At 42.9% G+C, this 10027-nt stretch overlaps 1 pseudogene; it reads right to left on the bottom strand.

The window, feature by feature from the left end:
- Window positions 1-8205, bottom strand: part of LOC106583373 (solute carrier family 2, facilitated glucose transporter member 11-like) — a 38275-nt pseudogene extending 30070 nt beyond the window's left edge.
- Window positions 8206-10027: the final 1822 nt, after the last annotated feature.

The raw sequence follows: 10027 nt of genomic DNA on the forward strand, positions 1-10027 counted from the left end.
GGGCCGATTTCAAGTTCTCATAACAATCGGTAATCGGCGTATTTGGACGCTGATTATGGCCAATTACATTGCAATCCACGAGGAGGCTGCGTGGCAGGCTGACCACCTGTTACACGAGTGCAGCATCAAAAGGACCTGTGGCTGCAAGGAGCCAAGGTAAGTTGCTAGCTAGCATTAAACTTACCTTATAAAAAACAATCAATCTTAACATAATCACTAGTTAACTACACATGGTTGATGATATTACTAGGTTAACTAGCTTGTCCTGCGTTGCATATAATCAAGGCGGTGCCTATTAATTTATCATTGAAATACAGCCTACTTTAACTTCGCCAAACGGGTGATGATTTAATGATAGTTTCCAGATTTGACCATATAAATGACCCAAGGCTCATATTTCTGTGTGTTTATTATATTATAATTAAGTCTATGATTTGATATTTGATAGAGCAGTCTGACTGAGCGGTGGTGGGCAGCAGAAGGCTAGTAAGCAATCATTCAAACAGCACTTTACTGCGTTTGCCAGCAGCTCTTAGCAATGCTTGAAGCACAGCGCTGTTTATGACTTCAAGCCTATCAACTCTCAGCTTTTTTTGGTCCTCCAATAATCGGGATCGGCGTTGAAAAATCATGATCGGTCGACCTCTAGTATGTATGCCCATCACGGGCATGACGGGGGGGCAAGAGGATGACATAAGATAATATAATACCTCAAACACAGAGCTATAGTGAAGACAATGGCCCAGCCTGTCATGAAAATGTAGCCTCCCATCAAAATAATCTTCCTGCCCTGTCGCTCGATCAGCAGGTTCTGAGCAGGGTGAAAATATAAAAATTCAAATCACATAATTTTCAGCCCTGAGGTTAGCCATAGACGCGATAGAGGTGTGTTTACTTCTTTTACGCCTAGCCTTGTGTGAAAATACATGTATTTATTTTTTACATTCTAATCCGAACAGTATGTCGGATAGATGCTTTAACTTCTCGGAATGCAGGAAAAATTTACAAATGGAACTCTTCTTACAGAGTGACTATTTCAAAGGTCTGGATTAAGGATTTAACGAGAGAGAAGGAGAGAGAGAAACAATCCCTCCTTGCCTCTGAGGTGGTTAGTTAGCTACCGATAGTTACATAACTGTCAGGTTGTGCGCTACTGGTAGATAAGTCAGGTGCAGAAGAGCAGAGAGTTGATCAGGCGCACACTTTATTTGGCAGAAGCAACAACAGATGGACGCAACTGCGTCAAAACCTCCAGCCAAATAGCAAAAGTGAAAAGCGTGACAACATTCACAATAATGCAAATGTTTAACAATAAACATACTTCGGGTTAAACACGGTACCTGGGGGAAAAACCAGCCTGGAGCGTCACACAAATCACGTAACAAAAACAATTCCACACAAAGACATGGGGGGAACAGAGGGAATGTATAAGTAGTGTGATTATGGAATGTAAACCAGGTGTGCGGGGGAACAAGACAAAACAAATGGAACAATGAAAAGTGGAGCTGCGATGGCTAGAAGGCCGGTGATGTCGACTGCCGAACGACTTCGGCGGAAGTGGTGACAATAACAACCATGTGTATTATAACTCAGGAATATTCACTCATATTGTACAGGCTGTGAATTCACATGTACCAGTGCATATGGTGATATACTGGATCATATCCAGAGAGAGGCCTCTATAAACACATAATATGCATAGAAGTAGATATATTGGAGTAAAAAAAGAACATCTAATACGTCAGAGTACTGAAAGAGTACAATGCCGGCTGTTTCAGTTATGATAATTTTTTAATAAAACAAAGACTATACCTTTTCTATAGTTTTTCCTAGAATGCTACCCGTCCTTATAATTTACTGTCAGAGTACAGACAGACTGACTGAGCATCTCTAATCATTATGTCAAATTCAAATTGTGTTGATAATAAGCTGATTCAGCAGCAAAGCATTTTGCACATTACTGCTCTAATACCCAGTCAGCTCTTCCCCTAATGCTTCCAACTGCCAGCCTTCTGGTCTAATAATCCCCTGGAGAAAGGTACTGTAATTACACAGTCAGCAGTTTGGGTCTGTTAAATGTAGTATAAAAGCAACTAACTAAAAACATTCTTCGCATGCTTTGAGGATAACACAGTGCCACCGATGCGGCCCGCTTCCAAGGTCTGTGGGCTCTCCTTCTCTGTGGCCGACGTGAGTAAAACATTTAAACATGTTAACCCTCGCAAGGCTGCCGGCCCAGACGGCATCCCTTGCCGAGTCCTCAGAGCATGCGCAGACCAGCTGACTGGAGTGTTTACGGACATATTCAATCTCTCCCTATTCCAGACTGCCCTCCCCAAATGCTTCAAGATGGCCACCATTGTTCCTGTACCAAAGAAGGCAAAGGTAACTGAACTTAATGACTATCGCCCCGTAGCACTCACTTCTGTTATTATGAAGTGCTTTGAGAGACTAGTCAAGGATCATATCACCTATACCTTACCTGCCACCCTAGACCCACTTCAATTTGCTTACTGCCCCAATAGATCCACAGACGATGCAATCGCCATCACGCTGCACACTGCCCTATCCCATCTGGACAAGAGGAATACCTATGTAAGAATGCTGTTCATTGACTATAGCTCAGCCTTCAACACCATAGTACCCTCCAAGCTAATCATTAAGCTTGAGACCCTAGGTCTGAACCGCACCCTGTGCAAATGGCTCCTGGACTTCCTGACGGGCCGCCCCCCAGGCAGTGAATGTAGGAAATTTCACCTCCACTTCGCTGATCCTCAACACTGGGGCCCCACAAGGGTACGTGCTCAGCCCCTCCTGTACTCCCTGTTCACCCATGACTGCGTGGCCAAGCACGCCTCCAACTCAATAATCAAGTTTGCAGACGACACAACAGTAGTAGGCTTGATTACCAACGATGACGAGACAGCCTACAGGGAGGAGGTGAGGGCCCTGGGAGTGTGGTGCCTGGAAAACAACCTCTCACTCAACGTCAACAAAACAATGGAGATGATTGTGGACTTCAGGAAACAGCAGATGGTGCACCCCCCTATCTACATCGACGGGACCTCAGTGGAGAAGGTGGAAAGCTTCAAGTTCCTTGGCGAACACATCACTGACAAACTGAACTGGACCACCCACACAGACAGTGTGGTGAAGAAAGCACAACAGAGCCTCTTCAACCTCAGGAGGCTAAAGAAATTTGGCTTGTCACCTAAAACCCTCACAAACTTTTACAGATGCACAATTGAGAGCATCCTGTCGGGCTGTATCACCACCTGGTACGGCAACTGCACCGCCCGCAACCGCAAGGCTCTCCAGAGGGTGGTGTGGTCTGCCCAACGCAATACCGAGGGAAAACTACCCGCCCTCCAGGACACTTACAGCACCCGATGTCACAGGAAGGCCAAAAAGATCATCAAGGACAACAACCACCCGAGCCACTGCCTGTTCACCCCGCTATCACCCAGAAGGCGAGGTCAGTACAGGTGCATCAAAGCTGGGACCGAGAGACTGAAAAACAGCTTCTATCTCAAGGCCATCAGACTGTTAAACAGCCATCATTAGCACATTAGAGGCTGCTACCTATAGGCATAGACTAGGAATCACTGGCCACTTTAAGGAACACTAGTCACTTTAATAATGTTTACATATCCGGCATTACTCATCTCATATGTATATACTGTATTCTATACTATTCTACGGTCTCTTAGTCACTTAATGTTTACATATGTCGTTACTCATCTCATGTGTGTATAATGTTTTCTATACTATTCTACGGTATCTCATTTACTTAATAATGTTTACATATCTTACATTACTCATTTCATATGTATATACTGTTTTCTATACTATTATACTGTATCTTAGTCCGTTACGCTCTGACATCGCTCGTCCATATGTATATAGTCTTAATTCATTCCTACTTAGATGTGTGTATATGTTGTAATTAGTTAGATATTACTGCACTGTTGGAGCTAGAAGCACCAGCATTTCTTATACCCGCAATAACATCTGCTAATCACGTGTATGTGACAAAGACAATTTGATCCGCTTAAGGATCCGCCTCTTTTTTTAAATTTTCGCCTGAAATGACTCAAATCTAACTGCCTGTAGCTCAGGCCCTGAAGCAAGGATATGCATATTCTTGGTACCATTTGAAAGGAAACACTTTGCAGTTTGTGGAATTGTGAAAGGAATGTAGGAGAATATAACACAATAAATCTGGTAAAAGATAATACAAAGAAAAAAAAACAGTTATTCTGTATTTTTTTGTACCATCATCTTTGAAATGCAAGAGAAAGGCCATAATGTATTATTTCAGCCCAGGTGCAATATATTTTGGCCACTGGATGGCAGCAGTGTATGTGCAAAGTTTTAGACTGATCCAATGAACCATTGCATTTCTGTAAAAATGTTGTATCAAGACTGCCCAAATATGCCTAATTTGTTTATTAATAACTTTTTATGTTCAAAATTGTGCACTCTCCTCAAACAATAGCATGTTACCCTTTCACTGTAATAGCTACTGTAAATTGGACAGTGCAGTTAGATTAACAGGAATTTAAGCCAATATCAGATATGTCTATATCCTGGGAAATTTTCTTGTTACTTACAACCTCATGCTAATCGCATTAGCCAGCGTTAGCTCAACCGTCCTGTGAAAGGGACAGCGATCCCGAAGAAGTTTACCAAATCTGCAGCACCAGTGAAATGGCATGGTCTTGGACTGACTACATCTCTTCATTAAACCCTGAAATACAAACAACCCTTTATGTTCTCCTCCCTAACTCCCGCAAGCATTACAAATGTAAAGTACAACCGTATGTCATCATCACCAGAATGCATTTTTAACAAGGTACTGTACAATGAAATGTAAGCCCGTCTACTCGCGCTACAAAATTGGTAGCTGATCTCACATTTCTAATCAAGTTTGTTGTGAGGGAAGAGCCAGGAACAGGCTCTGTCCAGAAGTTAATTTGAGCTGGGTACATTTTGCTGTCAGAACAATCATGTACTTCAGAGGTAGTTAACTTTGATCCCAGATGGAGAGCTCTGTAAGAAAGCCCCTGCCAGAACCAGAGAGAACCAGAACCCTGCTGACTCAAACCAAAACTGAACATCTGAGAAACAATGAATGTGGGGAGAAACCAAGCTTCAATAACAAGAGGAGTCTGCTGCTTACATCGTTTGTAAGAAAGCGGGTTAAAGGACATTTCATAATTCACCACAGATACACTATATATACACAAAAGTATATGGACACCACTTCAAATGTGTGGATTTGGCTATTTCAGCCACACCCGTTGCTGACAGGTGTATAAAATTGAACATACAGTCATGCAATCTCCATAGACAAACACAAATATTGGCAGTAGAATGGACTTACTGAAGAGCTCAGTGACTTTCAATGTGGCAGCATCATAGGATGCCACCTTTCCAACAAGTCAGTTTGTAAAATTGTGCCCTGCTAGAGCCACACAAGCTCACAGAACGGGACCACCAAGTGCTGAAGCGCATAGCGTGTAAAAATCATCTGTCCTCGGTTGCAACACTCACTACCGAGTTCCAAACTGCTTCTAGAAGCAATGTCAGCACATTAACTGACAATCGGGAGCTTCATGAAATGGGTTTCCATGGCCGAGCAGCCGCACACAAGCCTAAAATCACCATGTGCAATGCCTAACGTTGGCTGGAGTGGTGTAAAGCTCGCTGCCATTGGACTCTGGAGCAGTGGAAACGCGTTCTCTGGAGAGATGAATCACGCTTCATCATCTGACAGTCCAACAGACGAATCTGGGTTTGGCGGATGCCAGGAGAACACTACCTGCCCCAATGCATGGTGTCAACTGTAAAGGATTAATGTTCTGGGGCTGTTTTTCATGGTTCGAGCTAGGCCCCTTAGTTCAAGTGAAGGGAAATTTTAACGCTACAGCACACAATGACATTCTAGACGATTCTGTGCTTCCAACTTTGTGGCAACATTTTGGGGAAGGCCCTTTCCTGTTTCAGCATGACAATACCCCCATGCACAAAGCGAGGTCCATACAGGATTTCTTTGAGATCAGTGTGGAAGAACTTGACTGGCCTGCACAGAGCCCTGACCTGAACCCCATCAAACACCTTTGGGATGAATTGGAACGCAGACTGCGAGCCAGGCCTAATCTCCCAACATCAGTGCCCGACCTCACCAATGCTCTTTTGGCTGAATGGAAGAGTCCCCGCAGCAAGTGGAGGCTGTTATAGCAGCAAAGGGTGGACAAACTCCATATTAATGCCCATGATTTTGGAATGAGATGTTTGATGAGCAGGTGTCCACATACTTTTGGTCATGTAGTATTTGAGATTTTATGCGACACATGTAGCCTACTTAATGTATTACAAATTAGGAACAAATGAAGTTCCCTGTTGAAAAATAAAGTTCTTATAAGTTCTACGAACCGAGTTCTGAGTTCTAATATTTTTCCAGAATCGAGTCATTGCCACAGAGTTGCATGGTGCTGCTGATGGAGTTCACCTGCCAGCGGACATTACGGTCAGCCAACAGCTCCCAGGGTCTGCTGGGCCTCAGGCCTTTAACCTCAGCCTGCTCCTGGAGGATCTCATCCAACTCTGACCGCTGGATCTCACAGCCACGCAGACACCGCAAGGCTAACACGCATGCACACACACACACGAGCAAAATGCATTACGTAAATACAAACAAATGATTAAAAAAAGTACACAGATGCATGTAATTGATACAAAGACTGCCCATCCCTGCTGATGCAGAATAATGAATAACAGCAGCAGAACTTACTCATGTTTTTACTGTATATATCTCTCACACTAACTCACATACAAGAGGAACAGAGCCATGTGGCTCAGACAAGCAAGTACTGCACATAGCCACAGACTAACACAGGCCATGGTCTGGCTCTCCTCCTACTTACCATTGATAGGCCTCCTTTTCCCCTGGTCTATGAGGAGGTATTGAGAGCTTTCTGGGAACAATGGGAGAGTGAGGAGCTGGATGAGGCCTGGGATGGCATTACTGGCCAGTAGGTATTGCCATCATGGCTCACTACCCAAGATCTCCCTGGAAACACATGACCACCATCAAATGAAATACTGACTTAATAAACAAAGTTTCAAACTGCAATGATTTCCCCAAACAAATCACACAATCTTTTGTAGGAGCTAGATTGATGTGTAACACTAATCTGCAAGCTGATTTCGTAGCCTCCAAATGCTACAACCTGTCCTAAAACCACTCCAAGCGATGTGAAGATGGCTGACGACAGGGAAGCAGCCCCTTGCAAGTGCTTGGAAGCACTCTCTCCAAAATACATGGGTTGTACATTCATACTGATCCCTGTGAAAGGAGTGGATAATTTCTCTACTGTCGGTGGTTTCATTTTCCAACATCAAACATAATACTGTAATTGTACAGCTGTTTGTCTCATTTGTCTAATTATGTATAAATACACTGTTTATGCCATTGACATTTAAAGACCTAATAAAGCAACAAACATACTACAAGTATTACAAATATTTCTCTATTGTAAAACCCCAAAACAGTAATGCAGTCAGTGGCACAATGAGCATGGTTTGATGACATAAGAACCCCCAACTAAGAACTCTCTGGTTGAATATACAGTACATACCATATACAGTACATACCTTAAACAGTACATATCAGCATTGATTCCAACCAGGACCCTGGAGATGATGATCATTTCAAAAGACTTGGCAGCTCTGCTGGTCAACGCTAGGAGTGAACTCAGCATCAAGAAGATATTATACAACAGCAAAGTCTTCTTCCTATGAGAGCAACACAGTGGGTTTAAAGTAGAGTAGAGTACAGGAGAATAGAATAGAGTGGAGACAAGTAGAATTAAGTAAATCCTGAATATCAAGGAAGTAATTACATTAATGCACATAGTACTCATATAGATATCGTAGTATGCTCTGGCGCCAGCCTGCAAGGTTCAGAGATCTCTATCAGCCTTGAGAAACAAACACCTCCACATTTTTATTGACTGACTCCACTGTGAGGAGGAAACATGAAGTAAAGGTAGCCCTGCTGTCTTCATAATAATTCAGTGGGTACTTATATTTGTTTCACAAGTGTGTATTATACACGTGTGAAATGGAAATGTGTTTTTTTGCCTATTCCAACTCACCCTGACACCCTCGGAGAGTGGGGTCACGGCCAGGGTCAGCCATTATCAACGGCAACCCTGGAACAATTAAGTGCCTTGCTCTGGGATTCAAACTAGCGACCTTTCAGCTACTGGCCCAACACTAACTGCTAGGCTACCTGCCACCCCCAGTATTCAGAGATCCTGTATCTATGCTCTCTTCAATGCAACCTCTCCTTTCACATCTGACCCATAAATAGGTGATCATTTGCTCATCAGTAAACAATTCATTTTGAGATGTTATATCACTGATAATATTGATTTTTAAAGCACATACATTTTTTTATTTAACCTTTATGTTACCAGGGAGTCCCATTGAGACCAAGGCCTATTTTTCAAAGGAGGCCTGCTTGAACACAGTTTATGTGTCGGGGGGCTAGGTTCAGTCTGTTATATCTGGAGTATTTCTCCTGCCTTATCCGGTGTCCTGTGTGAATTTAAGTATTTTGTCCCCCTCTCTCTCTCTCCCTCGGAACATGCCTCAGGACTACCTGGCCTGATGACTCCTTGTTGTCCCCAGTCCACCTGGTCGTGCTGCTGCTCCAGTTTCAACTGTTCTGCCTGCGGCTATGGAACCCTGACCTGTTCACCGGACGTGTTACCTTGTCCCAGATCTGCTGTTTCCAACTCTCTAGAGACAGCAAGACTGGTAGAGATACTCTGAATTATCGGCTATGAAAAGCCAACTGACGTTTACTCCTGAGGTGCTGACCTGTTGCACCCTCTACAACCACTGTGATTATTTTTATTTGACCCTGCTGGTCATCTATGAACATTTGAACATCTTGGCCATGTTCTGTTAAAATCTCCACCCGGCACAGCCAGAAGAGGACTGGCCACCCTTCATAGCCTGGTTAGGTTTCTTCCTAGGTTCTGGCCTTTCTAGGGAGTTTTTCCTAGACACCGTGCTTCTACACCTGCATTGCTTGCTGTTTGGGGTTTTAGGCTGGGTTTCTGTACAGCACTTTGTGACATCAGCTGATGTAGGAAGGGTTTTATAGATACATTTTATTGATTGATTGATAAAATTGGCAACATTCAAAAATACAATGTACAAATAAAACGTAATAAGCTTCTCAGTGAGGACAACATACCATGGTTATCAGACATCCTTGTGTAAAAAGCTGATATTGACATTAATAACATTGCCTTCCAAAGTAGGCCAAAATGTATTAATCAAATAAGTCAAATTACCCTCCAAAGGTTATGTTCATGGGTCCAGCTATAAGAGCTCTGGCAGCCCTCCCAGGGAGTAGATGGACATGATGCAAGTCCAGAACAGGGTGACCTGTTGAACAGCTGAACATCCTAACACTCCCGAAACATCTTGTTCACAAACTTCTGAATCAACTGAGAGGAAAGGTAGAGTGAGTATACTGTATGTACACACATGGGCACATAGACACACACACGGTTTACTTTCAGAAGAATTTTACTATGGTGGGTGCATTCATTATGGCAAGGTTATAGCCATACTGACGAGTGCATCCAATGGCACATGAAGTCACCATTAACATCATATTTAAATAATTGCCCTGTTAATAGAAACAAGTATAACATACAGTATTATAGGCTACTACCAACATTATTGGCTAATACTGATCAGCCTCTTCAAATGTTGCTGTCCAGCCAGCAGATGGTGCTGCATTGAAGGCTTATGAGTAATTGCATTTGATGAGTTTTCAATACAATACTTCAAAGTAAACACAGTTGTAAAATACCAGGGTGGGTTGCACCAACATGAATGAACACTTAAATTAAGGTTGATATATTAATCATGTTGCATAAACGTTAAACCTAGTATTGAATTAGTCCTAGTTACATTTAACCCTTCATCTAATCTAAGT

The sequence above is a fragment of the Salmo salar genome, chromosome 22 (genome assembly GCF_965601325.2).
Source record: "Salmo salar chromosome 22, fSalSal1, whole genome shotgun sequence".
Classification (NCBI taxonomy): Eukaryota; Metazoa; Chordata; class Actinopteri; order Salmoniformes; family Salmonidae; genus Salmo; species Salmo salar.